At 43.2% G+C, this 13,955-nt stretch overlaps 1 long non-coding RNA gene across 5 annotated transcripts; it reads right to left on the minus strand.

Moving 5' to 3' along the window:
- Positions 1–9,404: 9,404 nt before the first annotated feature.
- Positions 9,405–13,090, minus strand: LOC146889826 (uncharacterized). Of its 5 annotated transcripts, none has more exons than XR_015736744.1 (3): positions 12,641–13,090; positions 11,819–11,851; positions 9,405–11,498 (listed from the first exon to the last, which is right to left on the minus strand). It is a non-coding gene; the product is annotated as an uncharacterized LOC146889826 (long non-coding RNA). The 5 variants fall into 5 exon arrangements; XR_015736743.1 differs by having other exon boundaries at positions 11,819–12,416; XR_015736745.1 differs by having other exon boundaries at positions 9,405–10,999; positions 11,202–12,416.
- Between the last annotated feature and the right edge of the window lie 865 nt (positions 13,091–13,955).

Here is a 13,955-nt window from a genome sequence, read left to right on the forward strand (position 1 = left end):
CCATGGTTTCTGCTCAGTTTCTGTCTTTAGGTTCTGGCCTTGAGTTCCCACTTTGGCCTCCTCCAGAGTGAGCCACCCAAACTTTTCCTTCCCAAGTTGCTTCTGGTCACAAGATTTCATCCCAGCAAGAGAAAGCAAACTAAGCCACGTGTATATTAATGTCCTGCTCTGTGGGTGTCAGTATTACAACTGCTTGCTTCTGCACGGTTCTTTTTTGTTTTACTTCAACCTCATTGAGAGTCTAAAAGTCATTTCCATTTACTGCCATTTCTTATGTTATTTGACAACTCCTGATAAAACGGAATTTTTCTAACTATGGACATTCTCAAGGACACCCCCAACCACCACCTCCACTCTATGAAATAGAAGAAAGTACATTTTCAAGGAGAGGCAACGTGATATGAAAAGAATATACTGTATCCACAAACACACGACTTTAGACCTCTAGGCGCCCATTCTTAATCTGTAGTTTATTTAGAAATTTAAGTAGTATAGTACCTATATAAAAGGATATTTAAAATTTGCATTACATTTATTTTCTGTATGAGCTGAGTGTGTCCATACAGCAGCCCACCCTGGAGACCACAGGTCAACTTGCAGGAATCAGTTCTCTCCACTATCTGGTCCCAGGGTTTAGCTCGATTTCTACTTGATCTTAATAATAAAAACCCAGAGTTAGATATTAAGGAGTGAAAGCTGAAAGCTCAGAGAAGCAAAGAAGTCAGCCACTAGTTTTTACTTTTATAAAACCCTCAGACTGAATGGGGTATCCTATCTCCACAAATTCTCAGGCTGAATGGCATGAGCTCCCGTCTCCTCCCACCTATATTCCTCAATGTGCCCAGCCATTTCCCTCCCTGTCTCCATCTCCCTAGTGCTGAGGATAAAGGCATTGGACTCCTGAGTACTGGGATTAAAGGTATGAGGCACCACCACCTGGCTCTGTTTCTCTTTGAGACTGGATCAATCTAGTGTAGTCCAGGGTGGCCTTGAACTCGCAGAGATCGGTCTGCCTCCAGCTCCCTAGTACTGGGATTAAAGGTGTGTGCCACCACTGCCTGTCCTCTATGGCTAACTAGTGGCTAGATCCGCACTCTGACCATTAGGCAATCTGTATTCGTTAAAGCACAAACAAAATATCACCACACCAAGGGATCAAACTCAGGTAATCATGATTATACCTGCTAAGCCAAATTGCCAGCCTAGAGTTTTTAAAACAGAGGGGATATCATGTATTTCAGGTCAGCTACCCGAGGATGACTTTAAACCTGACTTTAAACCTCTTCAGTCCTTTGGTTTCCATCTCCCCAGTGCTGGGATGTTTATCTGTGCTGGGGTTCAAGCCCAGGACTTCATGCTTGCTATATAAGCACTCTACCAGCTGAGTTCTATCTCTGGCCCCTGTTAAGGACTTTTTTTTTTAAATGAAGGTTAAATGAAACAATATGTGTTTTTTGCTTGGGACTTAATAGCCAATCAATAAATGCCAGTAGAAAGAATTGTACTGATGACAGGGTAAACTGTATAGCTTGTGTATCATATCTCAATAAAGTGCTCAGGACTTTAAAGGCAGAGCTGTGTGTCTGCTGTTTTATAAGCACAGTAGAAACAATAAGTAATGCATTATTTACACCCTTCTTCTAGTTTCCCTTCAAACAGAATTGTTGAGACCTGTAGCCATGCAGAAAAAAAACAAAAACAAAAATCAATCGAAACCCCCAACAATCTTCACCTACACTGTGCTCAAGGGAGTGAACCCTTGATAGAGATGCGTCCATTCACATTATACACCAGGCTTAGGAGATCATCTCAGAGACCTAGCAAGTTGGCACCAGCCAATAAAGCAGTTATAATGTTTATTTAATAAATACGAAATATCATCATTGCTCTCTGCCTTATTCCTATGAGATGGGGTGTCTCTTTGAATTTAGGATTTGCCTTATTTCAACTGGATTAGCAGCCGGCAAGTTCCAGAGATCAGTTTCTAGGAATTAAAATGGCTTCTATTAACATCCCTCTTGTATAGTAGATAAAGGAACAACTGCATTATATAAAGTCACAGAAATTTTTACTATAAATGATGAATTACCACTGTTTATATAGAATCATTGTCTTCACTGTTGCTTCCTTGAGTTGACTTTTTTCAATTGTAATCTTTGGTTGGTATTTTTTATTTCTTTAGTGTGTATGTGCATGTCTGTGCAAGTATATGTGTGTGTGTGTGTGTGTGCAAACAAGTCAGAAGAGGGTGTCAGTGTCTTCTATCACACTCCACCCATTTGTTTGAGGCAGGGTCTCTTCCTGAATTTGAAACTCGAATTTGCTTGGGTAGACTGGAGTCACAGTAATCCTCCTGTCTTGCCCCTCTTGGAGCAGGCATGCTGAAATTATAGGCGTGTACCTGTTGATTGCACTCTGGCCCTCATCACTGACAGCAAGAACTCCATCTTGTTACTTTCTTAGACTTGTTGTACTGTCCTTAAGAAACCTACAGGTATGAGTAGGGAAAGGGAGTAATGCCAGGCACTTTAGAAATAAAACTTAGTATAAGTGAAGTGGATCGTACGTAAAATGTGCCGGTTCTGAAATTGGAGCTATTCTAGGGAGGACTTTTTGACCTATTAAATCTAATCAGAAAGTGCTTCGTTACTCCTATAATTAGCCTGCTACTATTGTACCAATGGGTACATCTTGTCAGATAAGTGATTATTGTGGCTCCTGGGGTCTCTACCTGGATAGGAACAGTGATGACCGCCCCTACCCCCCAGTTGCTTGTATTGCATTCTCCCCTGCAGGCACTGAGAAACTCCCAGCACCGATCCGGTATCACTTCTCAGTGTCCTACAACCCAAGCAGGTGCTGTCTTCAATCAATGGAACCTTGCAAACCAAGGGCCCTCGCATTAGCCTATAATGGTGGCCGCCTCTGGGGTTACCTGACCAAGACTTATAGGGAGGTATCCCATACATGGTCCTGGAATTTTTATTTCATAACATTTGGCTTCTAGTAGAAGTGTTATCCACTCATTTGGGTTTTTGTGCCCCTGTGAAATTGTCAGAGTTTAAAAAGGAAAAAAAAATCCAAACCTATGGTGTCTGGTGAGTTATTTTCAGTCTGGGGTGAACAGAGAGAGAATATAAAATGCTGTGTTTATTAATAAGATTGAATGGAAGCAGGAGCCAGCTGATTACTTTTGCCAACTTTACGGTTCTGTAGCATTGGTGTGATGAACCTCGGAGAATCCACCTGATGTCCCAGGTGTCCCTTCTCTGTCCCTCTGTGAGTTGTCCCCTCTTGTAACCCCACTATCCACTCATTCTTATTCATCTTTCAGGTTCCTTTTCCTGTTATGTAATATTGTTATTTCCCCTTTCCCCACCAGCTCTCTGAACAGCTCAGAAGGCAGTGAGAAGGTGGAGGAGGAGCTCAAACACCAAGATAGCACATAGTAAGACGCTGAAACTTGGAGCACGGAGAAAAGTTTTAAGCACCACGATGCAGCTTTTAAAGCTTAAGAAATACACCAGCCCCCCCCCCCAGACAAATGTTAGCTTCTGATAAAAAGAGTGAAAAGGTAGTGACATGAATACAGTACGTCTTCCAGGAAGCCAGACTACTTGGATTTTGAATCTGGCCTGGTGCCACTAACTAACCAAATACTTTTGCCAAGTTGTTTAATCTCCGTGAACATTCACCTTCTCGTAGTGTCATAAGGTGATTAAACAGTGTTGGCTGAAACACAAGTGTTTGCAGAGCTCAGATATGCCTAAAGTAAAAGGGCGAAGCAAATCTGCATTGGGAGAATAAGGAATTTGGGGGACTCCACTGAGCTATGTACACCCCAGCTAAAGGCATTAAAAGGAAAGGAACCAGAGCAAATGAAATTTTATCTCATGCTCTCTAGGATCAGGAGAGTTTAATTTGTGGATTAATATAGGCTGCTACTGGTACCCTCCTCCTCAGAAGCACACACAGACAGGATGCTTTGAAAGGTTGTACTGTGCCAAAAGTAGGCAGTAGACTCCCCTGTACATCTCGCTATATGGTGAGAAAATTAGGCTGATTTCAATGAACAAGTTAGACATAATCTAATAGGTCTAGAATCAATCACAAAAGACCTTTGATAGAGAGTAAGTATAGTCTCTGGGTTCTTGATCTTTCTTAAGTGAAGTATTTGTGTATGGCAGGAAACTTTTCCAAAAGAGAAATAACTTACACTATCCAACCAAGAGTGATATAAACCAAACCAAAGCTAGTATTAGGAAAAATCATTTTTATGTTTTTTTAAGAATGCATTTATTTTCATTGATGTGTGAGTGTTTGGTCTGCATGTATGTATGTTCCCCATATGCACACCTGTGCCTGTGAGGGTCCAAAGAGGATGCTGTATCCTTTGGAACTGGAATTACAAATGGACGTGTGAGTTACCATGTGAGTGCCGAACTGGACTAGGTCCTCTGTAAGAGCAGCAAAGGTTCCTAACCACTGCACATTCTTTCCAAACCCTATTTTATATATGGTTTATTTGTTATTTATCTTTATGGACAGACTTTAAGATTGTTACAGAACCATGGAATAAAACAAAACAGAAATGTTTAAGTAGCAGCCTCTGGGTTCTTTCTCCTTTCCCGAGCCTCCCAGCAGACAGGGCGCAGAGCGCTAAGTGATTTAGAAGATGCTGGTCTTGAACAAAACAATGATCTTGGCGTTATGTATTTCATCATTTGGACTTTTTCTCATGTCACTCAAAGGTCTGAAACCATTTTTACGCTGGTGAAACGGCGAAGCCTGCACAGCCAAAGTGAAGTAGAGAAAGTCGTGACGCCCAGGTTCTGCAAAGGTTCCGCAAATAATCCAGAGAGATTAACATTGGCTCCTCCCAGGAGAGAAGTGAATTATTCAGCTTTTCTCTTTGGACTGTGCGTCTCTTCATTTGGCCGGAGGAGCAAAAAGATCTAAACTGCTTACAGAGAGTTTTAGAAGAATATAACAGTAATTATTAAAGACTGTCTGTGCTCCAGTCCTGGTGGAACAGTGACAAGGCACTCCTCAGAATGCTGCCTTCCCGTTGTATCTTGCTCCGCAGCAAGATGCTACTGACCATACAATAGGCTTGGGGAGAGCCAGAAAACACTGATGGAGAAACGCAAGCTTGACGATATCATAAAAATATTCCTCATCACTTTGTTTTGGTAGCCAGTATGCTTCTGTTTAGGCCCTTTTGGATTATGTTAATTATGTTTTATAATTTTTGTAATGGTCCAAGACTGCCACATAAATACCGGACAGGATTTCTACAACAGAAGGGATTCATGGGAAGGGTAAGACATAATTGTATGCTTCTATAGCTAATCCAGCTTCCTAAATCATGCAAGAGGGGAACACGTGTAAGTACTAGCTCTGTAATACTGGAAGATTTAGTTTAACTGCTTGTAAAATAAAGATAATTTCGTGTTGCTTCAAACAGGGAATTCAATAAATGTGAAGCTATTTGAAGTCCTCAGTAGACACTGTTCTGGACTGGTACCAAATGTGAATGTTAAATTCATAGTCATTAAGATCGCAAAGCTGTTACGTAACAGCAAACGGTTTAGTTAAATTCGGGTTACCTATCAAGGATACCCAGCTACTAGAAGGGTTAAGAAGGATAGTAAGTCTAACTTTCTCATGGTGTTTTCCATGAGGACTTCTTTTTGTTTGACTTTGGTTTTGTTTTTAGGAGACAGGTTCTTGCTATAAAGCTAGCATGGCTGGAACACACTGGATAGCTAAGACTAACCAGGCCGAATGATCCTTGTGCCTCCTCTTCTTGAGTGTTGGGATTGCAAACCTGTGTTACAACACCAGATCTGATTGAAGAACGCTTTAGCGAAAAAACAGTCTACTCAGGAGCTGTTACTAGAATACATGATAAAGCACACTATATATGTTTGTGAATATTCTTTAAGCGGTAAGAATGACAACTGAGAGTCATGATTTGGAGTCGTTTTACCTATGAATTTATGATGGGAAGGACAGAATAGTGACTCTCCGTGTTCTAATCTCAGAGGCAATGAATATTCTGTCTTCATGGCTAAAGGGACTTTGTAGGTGTGGTTAGGGTTAAAGACCTTGAATTGATGTTATCCTGCAGTATCCAACCGAGTCCAGGCTAACCCCAGGGTGAGAGGACCATGGGGAACTAGTGTAGAAGAAGGGATAAAGAGTTATGGGTGAGTTATGTGGGTGCCTTTGAGAAGCTGGAAAGGGCAATGAAACATGAATCCCCTCCTAAAGCCACCAGCGAGGGACGCAGCTTCCCCGTGGTTTTAGCCTCATAGGAGTCATGTCAGAAGCCTAACCCATGTGACAAACACTTCGCTGTCTCTAGTCACGGGTGCCTGGTAACTTATCATGGCAAGAGTAGAAAACTCAGACAAATAGGACGGACTATGTAATGGGTCAAAACAAAGTCTATTCAGGCCGAAGATTAGTCATTGCATCCCCTTCCGCAGAACTGAACAGACACCGATATCTTATTATCTGTGATGGTAATAATAAGAAATTTGATTGATGTTCTCTGGGCTCACAAGTTGGAAAAATACAAAAGGTTTATCTTTTCAGCTTTGAGCTCTGGAAATGACAATGTGAAAGGTTCCAGGTACATGGAAGTCTTTGGTGACTGTGAGATTATTTTAATTTTCAGAGGCAATATCATCCAATTCCTAACATCAAATTTTACAAAATGCCCATTCACAGTGACACCTAGAGTTTATAAGTTATGTATTTCAGCCATTACCACAGAAGCCAAGGAGAAGTGACAGTTGGTAACTACACAGTTTCTAGGCAGGTTTCAGCAGAAACCGATCCACCACGCAGAAGAAAGTCTAAGGACCTGCAGCAGAATCTCTGAAGCAGCTGAAGGGAGTTAGGACAGTCACCCCGTCAATCTCATTATATTAGGGTTCACCCGGTGAAAAGAATCAATAGGTTCTAGACATGGCCTATCTGAATATAGAGAAAGATGTTTATTATGAAGGACTGGGGGCTAAGATACCCATTTCTACTGCCTCTAAACTGGAAAATGTGGTATAGTTCTATTCAAACTTGCAGCCCTGAAGGCTCAAAGACTTGGAGGCAACAGAAGATAGACAGCCTATCTCAGACAGAGACTTAGCTCCTCTTCCACCTTCTTGTTCTTGTCTGTCCATTAAAGTTTTGGATGGCGTCCACCTTCATTGGTGAATGTAATTTTAACTCAGTCTATAGACTCAAATGCTAATCTATTCTGGTCGCATCTTCACAGACACAGTCAGAAACAAGATTCTGCTAACCACACAGGCATCCACAGCGCAGTCAAATACCGCTTAAACCGACAATCATGGTCATGTATTACAGTCAGAGAAAACTGAGTCATGTGACTTATGAGAGGCAGATCCATAAATACACAGACCAGGATGTCATACCACTCTCAGGAAAACGAGGCTAGAAATCAAAGAATATACTTCAGTCTCATTTTCTCTTTCCTTTCCCTCTCCTCTGTTCCTCCTTGCCTCCCTTTAATCCTATCTCCAAAAGCATTTGATACAATTGTATATGCACTGTGGTCCCTTGGTAGGTACTTATTGAGTGAATGATTTTTCAGGGAAATTAAAAGGAAACTCTGTGTCTACTGAACACCGAACGCAGTTAGTATTCTGGAAGGTGGAAGTGGGCCAAAGTGATTCTAACACTGGCGTAGAAACTTGAACAAATGCCGTCTCTAGACAGGACACTGACGCGAACTGAAGTTACACTACCACCAGAGACCAACTGTGTGAGCAAATGACCTGCTGGAGTACTTACAGGAGCAGAGGTGAGGGGTCACTTCCAGGAATACCGGTGACTCAAAGGCAGTTCCATCAGCAAAGGCCCAGGCGCGCACAAAAGCAGAAGCCTAGAGCTTCTACCTTCTTGCAGGTAGCTCTACAAGCTGGGGAGTGTCCTCTCCTCAGCAGCCCTTACTCTTTATAAAACTTTGGCACATGTGGTAAATTCAGTTTTCAGACTTCTTGAGAATTGTTTACTTCCTGAATCTTAAAGTATTTTCCTGAGTTTTAATGAGCTTCCTCCAGGATGCAATGCTTCAGTTTAGAGGAAGTTGCTACACTAGGTAAGAAAAAAGTCACACCCAAATCCCTGTGCTTTTACTGGAACAAAGGTTGAGTAATAAATGCCCTCTAGATCAGTGGTTCTCGACCTGTGGGGTGCTGCCCCTAAAGGGTTAGAATAATGCTTTCACAAGGGTTGTCTATGACCATTAGAAAACACAGACATTTACACTGCAATTCATAACAGTACCAAAAGTACAGTTATGAAGTAGCAATAAGAATAATTTTATGGTGGGATCACCACAGCATGAGGAACTGTATTAAAGGGTCACAGCGTTAGGAAGGTTGAGAACCACTACTTTATAGTGCCAACACTGCTTTTGACTGTCTCATCTAAATGATGCTGTACAATGAATTCCTCAAAACCTCTGCAGAGAAAAATAAATGTCAAGCTTTTTCATGAGAAGACAGTCTAGCTGCAAAATTAAGACAGTTAAGAACTGTCAGGCTCTCAAAATAAATAAATACCTCCCCCAATTTTCTACTGTTAACATGCTTTGTGTTTGCAAACACTAATTTCACGGTGCGTAAATCAATTTTGAGAAGAAACAGGAACTGAACTTGGTGGTTTGTAATCCCAGCTCTGAGGAGGCTATGCTGGAGGACCGCAAGTGTGAAGCCAGCTTAGGCTTCAGAGTGAATTCCAGGCCAGAGAGCAAGGGCCCATTTTGAAATGCCTTGTTTCCACCTAGGGGTTTCTCTCAAAACACAATGGACTGGCAGTGCTTCAAGAGAGTAAGAAAAAAAAAAAGTTCATCTGAATCCTTCTGTGGTAGTATGATGCCAACCAACAGAAGCTGTGAGCATTACAGCTCTGTGCTCTCGGCAGGCTTTGGGGTGCCAGCGAAGAGGTCAGTAGTAGGGGTTACAGTTTGAAGGCTCTCCAGGGCCTTTGGTGCCAACTGAGAGCCCTTGCATGCAGAAGAAGTTTGCAGAAGGCAGGCTTCTGAAAGAGGGAAGGAGCAGCAGGTTTCCCTTCTCTGAGAGGTCTCTGAAGCAGCAAGTCTCAGAGGCTGGATGTAGTTGCTGAACAATCTTGCTTGTTTGCACCCATGTGTGGGGGCTTGGAGGCTGCAGTGTGAAGGATTTTCCCCTGCCTGCACCCTTGGGAGAGTCCTGGGGTGGGAGGGGGATGGGAGTCTGCGGGAGTTCTCTGAAGGGTCTGTCTGTGGTGTCTTCCTTTTCAGAAAAGTGTGGGGCAGGGCTCCTATGGGCAGGGTGCAGACACAGACACAAGCTAAAGAAATAGGAATACAGTTTCTTTCAGGTCTGAAAGAAGTTTAACACTCTTCTTTTTATTGAAGAACACGCTTCTTTTTCTCAAATCATATATCCTGATTCTGGTTTCCCTTTCCTTTTCTCCCAGATCCTCCCCACCTAATTTCCTACCCACATCCATTCTCTGTCTCCCGTCAGAAAACAAATAGGTTTCTAGGAGAGTATAATGATATAATATCATTGATTATATTACAATAAAAACCAACACATTGGAATTCAGCAAGACAAGGAAATAGAAGGAAAAGAGCCTAAGAGAAGGCGTAAGAGACAGGCCCACTCATTCTCACACCCAGGAATCCCACAAAAATACTAAGTGGAAGCCATAATCTTCACACAAAAAGGACCTGGTGCAGACCCCTGCAGGCCCCGAGCCAGGCTGCCTCAGTCTCTGTGAGTTCTTATCAGCTTTGAGTCTGTTGACTGGGAGGACCTTGTTTTCTTGGTGGCCTCCATCCCCTCAGGCTCTTGCAGTCTTTCCACATCCTTCCCTGTGCCCCGAGGAAAGGGATTTGATAAGAAATTGGTTTCTGGCCCAGAGCCTCTCATTCTCTGCATACTTTCTGGCCGGGAGCCTCTGTATTTGTTCCCATCTGCTGCAGCCTGGAGCTTCCCTGATGAACTAGGTACTGATCTATAAGTATGCAGAATGCCATTAAGAGTCATTTTATTGCTACTTTTTTTGTTTGTTTTTGTTTTTTTTAAAAAAATTTGGATTTACCCTGGTCTACCTTGGTCCCAGGGATATCTTTTTTCAGGTTCTCGGTCACTCCAGCAGCTTCAGGTATGGGTCCTGAAAGACCTGGATAAATCCAGATCCCCCTAGTATTGTTCTTTAAAAAGAATATGATGATGGGATGCCCCGGGCGGCTCGTGGAGCAGCTCCTAGTCCGACAAGGATGGCTGTGGGTCCCTGCAAGGTGGATCTCCAGGGTGGCAGCGCCGTGCGGCTGGGGGAGTCAAGTGGGCGGTTACGCCGGATAAAAGGCTCACAGGACATAGTATTATTTAAAGAAGAGGGAGACATTTATTGCTTAAAGAAGAGGAAAACAGAGAGACATAAGAGAAACAGAGAGAAACAAAGACACATGTACACACGACACGAGACAAACACAAGAGAGAGAAAGATGGCGGCGAGGGAGGTCAGAAGTGGCTGGGGTGGGCGTGGCTAGCTCTTAAAGTGACCGCAAAAGAATAATGTTCCCGGATCCTTTTTTTTTTTCTTTTTTTTTTCCTCCCCTCCCCCGGATCCTTTTTATAATAAAAAGTAGAAGGTTAGACATTACAGTTTGAAGGAATTGGGGTGGCGAATTCTCAAGACTGCTTCCGGCTGATTTGTGGGCGTTGTCTTTGGGGGGGGTGAGGGAGATCCGAGAGAAGCTGGGTGCTGGTCACATCCTGGCATAGTTGGTCTCTGCTCCTGACAGGACAGGTGTCTGTGGCATGGAAATGTCTGGTGTCCCTTGTACCTGGTTAGGGTATTGGCAGAACAGAGGACAAAGTTAAATTGAGAGAAAAAAAATTTTAGGACCAGGGAATTGAAGGGTTTGTATCTGACCTGTTTATGATGAGTTCTTTAATTTGGCTCCCTGGAACTGATAAGAAAAACAGAAGTTTTAGACATATATATATTGTATTAAGAACTCCTTTGGTTTGTAAAAACAGAAATTATAATGAAAAGTATTTTTATTTGGTGAGACAACCTGGCAAAACCTCTTAGCTATCAGACTGTCAGAGATCTTTGAGAAGGATAAGATTTTATTTGAGTTACTGATTAAAAAATGACAGAGAACTTACTTGGTTGGCATCTAGAGCTACTCTTTTGGGTCCTCCCTGGTCGCTGAAGATTGCATTTGACCTTTGCTGTTTAATGTAGAGTCTGCCAGGCTTTTGAAGACCCTGTGGACTAAGAAATCTTTAGAAAGACAGGCCTACCTTACCCTGGGCAGCTAGACTGTCGATTCCATTGATTTTGTCCACGTTTGGAGGTCTCCAGTTTAGGTGAAAGGCAGTTTTTGCCCAATGGTCAGCGCTTGGCAGTCGAAGCAAACTGCAGATGGACGGTGGTCAGTGACCGTATGTCTTCTGTCTTCTCTGAGGAAACAGAGTGCTTGCTAGAAGCCAACCTGTCTCTTTTCGTTATGAAAAGTTTTTTAAATAATTAAATATTTAAATATCGCATTCCCCAGATCTCTGAGCAGTTGAGGGCTGATTATTAGGTATAGCTGCAGTATAGAATCTGTCTGGATGGTTGGGTCTGAGTTTGACTGTACTGACTCTTAATAGGTAAGATCCACATTTGAAAAAAGACAGACAGAAAGAAAAAAACTGTTCGTAACTTTAAGATTAGTGATAGAACTGACAATGGTAGAAAGCAGCTTAATATTAAATATGAGAGAGTTAAAAGTACATACCAGTTTAAAATACGAGACTTATGATTTTGTAGTCTGAAAAGAGATGAAATGAACAATCATTATACATAGAAAGATTGAACAGGAATTAGGCAGAGTTCATGCTTCTGATGGGCCCTATCAGAAAGCATGTCAGTATGCAAAACACCTGCAATCACAGCTAAGGAGAGGATTTTAGTGAACACCGAGGAGGGAGAGGGGAAAGCAGGACATACATAACAGTGGGAGAGCTTGGTCGCGTGATCTGGCTCTCAGTGAATCTAGTGATAAAGTCACTTGACTCCAATGAACATGGCGACGGACACGTGTTGTAGCTTGAATGGAAAAACCGCGGGAATTTTAAAAGTCGGGGCCGCCTGGTTGTTATCCAGAGTCTGAATTGTGAAAAACCCGCATAAACAGACAACTTAAGGCATATTTAGGCTGGTACAACTTGCTTTCCCAGGTCAAGACCGTGAAAAAACCTGCAAAAACCATGGCATCTCGAGCTTATGGGGAACGGCTCCCCGTTTGAGATGCAAGCGAACATCCAAAACATGTGCCCAGGCGTCCGAGGTGCCCATGTGGGATGCTAAAGGCTGAACCGGATCAGTCCTTTGGTCTGTGAGAAAGATAAGAAAGAAGAAAAGAATGGAATAAGAGAGGAAGGAGACTGGAAGCCCTGGGCCTCCAAGTGAGGGAATGCATGGGCTTAACAGGATGCAAGCCGTAATGAACGCCAGCGATGGGGCAGAGAAGTACCCCCCGAGCCCAGAAACACCGGGAGGACCGGTCAATCCCGGGTTAAAAAGGCTCAGATAAGCTGGCCGGAGTGAGGAAACTTACAATTAGAAGCCGGTGTTGTTTGTAGGGATGAGTCCAGGCAGTTGGAACATGTGGGTCGGTGTTGAGCAGGCCCTCGGTCCCAATTCAGTTCAGGAAGTTGGAACTCAGAGTCCCGGACGATATGTGAAGCCGGGACCGGCCCTTGGCGGGTGAATCTCTCGAGTCCGCGGCACCAAATATTGTTCTTTAAAAATAATATGATGATGGGATGCCCCGGGTGGCTTGCGGAGCAGCTCCTAGTCCGACAAGGATGGCTGTGGGTCCCTGTAAGATCTCCAGGGTGGCAGTGCCATGCGGCCGGGGAAGTCAGGAGGGCGGTTACAGCGGATAAAAGGCTCACAGGACATAGTATTATTTAAAGAAGAGGGAGACATTTATTGCTTAAAGAGGAAAACAGAGAGACATAAGAGAAACAGAGAAAAACAAAGTCACATGTACACACGACACGAGACAAACACAAGAGAGAGAAAGATGGTGGCGAGGGAGGTCAGAAGAGGCTGGGGGGTGGGCGTGGCTAGCTCTTAAAGTGATCGCAAAGGAATAACACCTAGCAGGAAAAAATAGAGCCAAAAATCTAAGCATGGAAGGAAGAATCAGAAATCTAGGATTAGCCGGTTCAGTTTCAGGAACTAGCTGAAGATAAAGTTAGATTGTAATCTTGAGAATAATCTTGAGAAACAGGGAATTGCCCCCTTTTGATTATCATTGGTGTTTTTGGAATTTTCTATGATACCCTCCCTACCCCTTTGGATTACTGGGTTGTGGTTTTTTTCCCTTAAAAACCCCTTCTCCCAGGTACTCGGGGTCGAACTCTTCCCCTGCATGGGTTATGAGTCTCAGCCCCAGTGCACTGGTTCCCATCTTCCCGTCGATTAAACCTCATGTGATTGCGGCAAGGATGGTCTCTCGTGAGTTACTGGTGGGGTCGTGTTATCCTGAGACTTGAGTGAGAGTCTCCCTATATCAGGGGTCTTTCAGTCCCATCTCATGGAGTGGACCCAAAGTCAACTCAGGCACTGATTGATTACTCCCACAAGCCCTGGGCCACCACTGTACAAGCATATCTTCCAGGCGTGACACCATTGTTGATCCAAAGGTTTGTGGCTGGCTTGCTGTGTTTCTCTTTTGGTAGCATGCATAATACCTTCCTTACCAAAGACACTGGAACTTATGGCAGAAAAAGCTGTGTAAGCTTGACTTCTCTGTGTCCAGTGAGTTGTGTGGATTTTGTTTTAAGTATTTGGGCCTTACTTTCAGTTTGTGGAGAGCAACCTATAGTCTGGGCAACAGCCAGGTTTGTTTTGGGTATTCCCAT

Source organism: Myodes glareolus, chromosome 26, assembly GCF_982192425.1.
Source record: "Myodes glareolus chromosome 26, mMyoGla1.1, whole genome shotgun sequence".
Taxonomy (NCBI): domain Eukaryota; kingdom Metazoa; phylum Chordata; class Mammalia; order Rodentia; family Cricetidae; genus Myodes; species Myodes glareolus.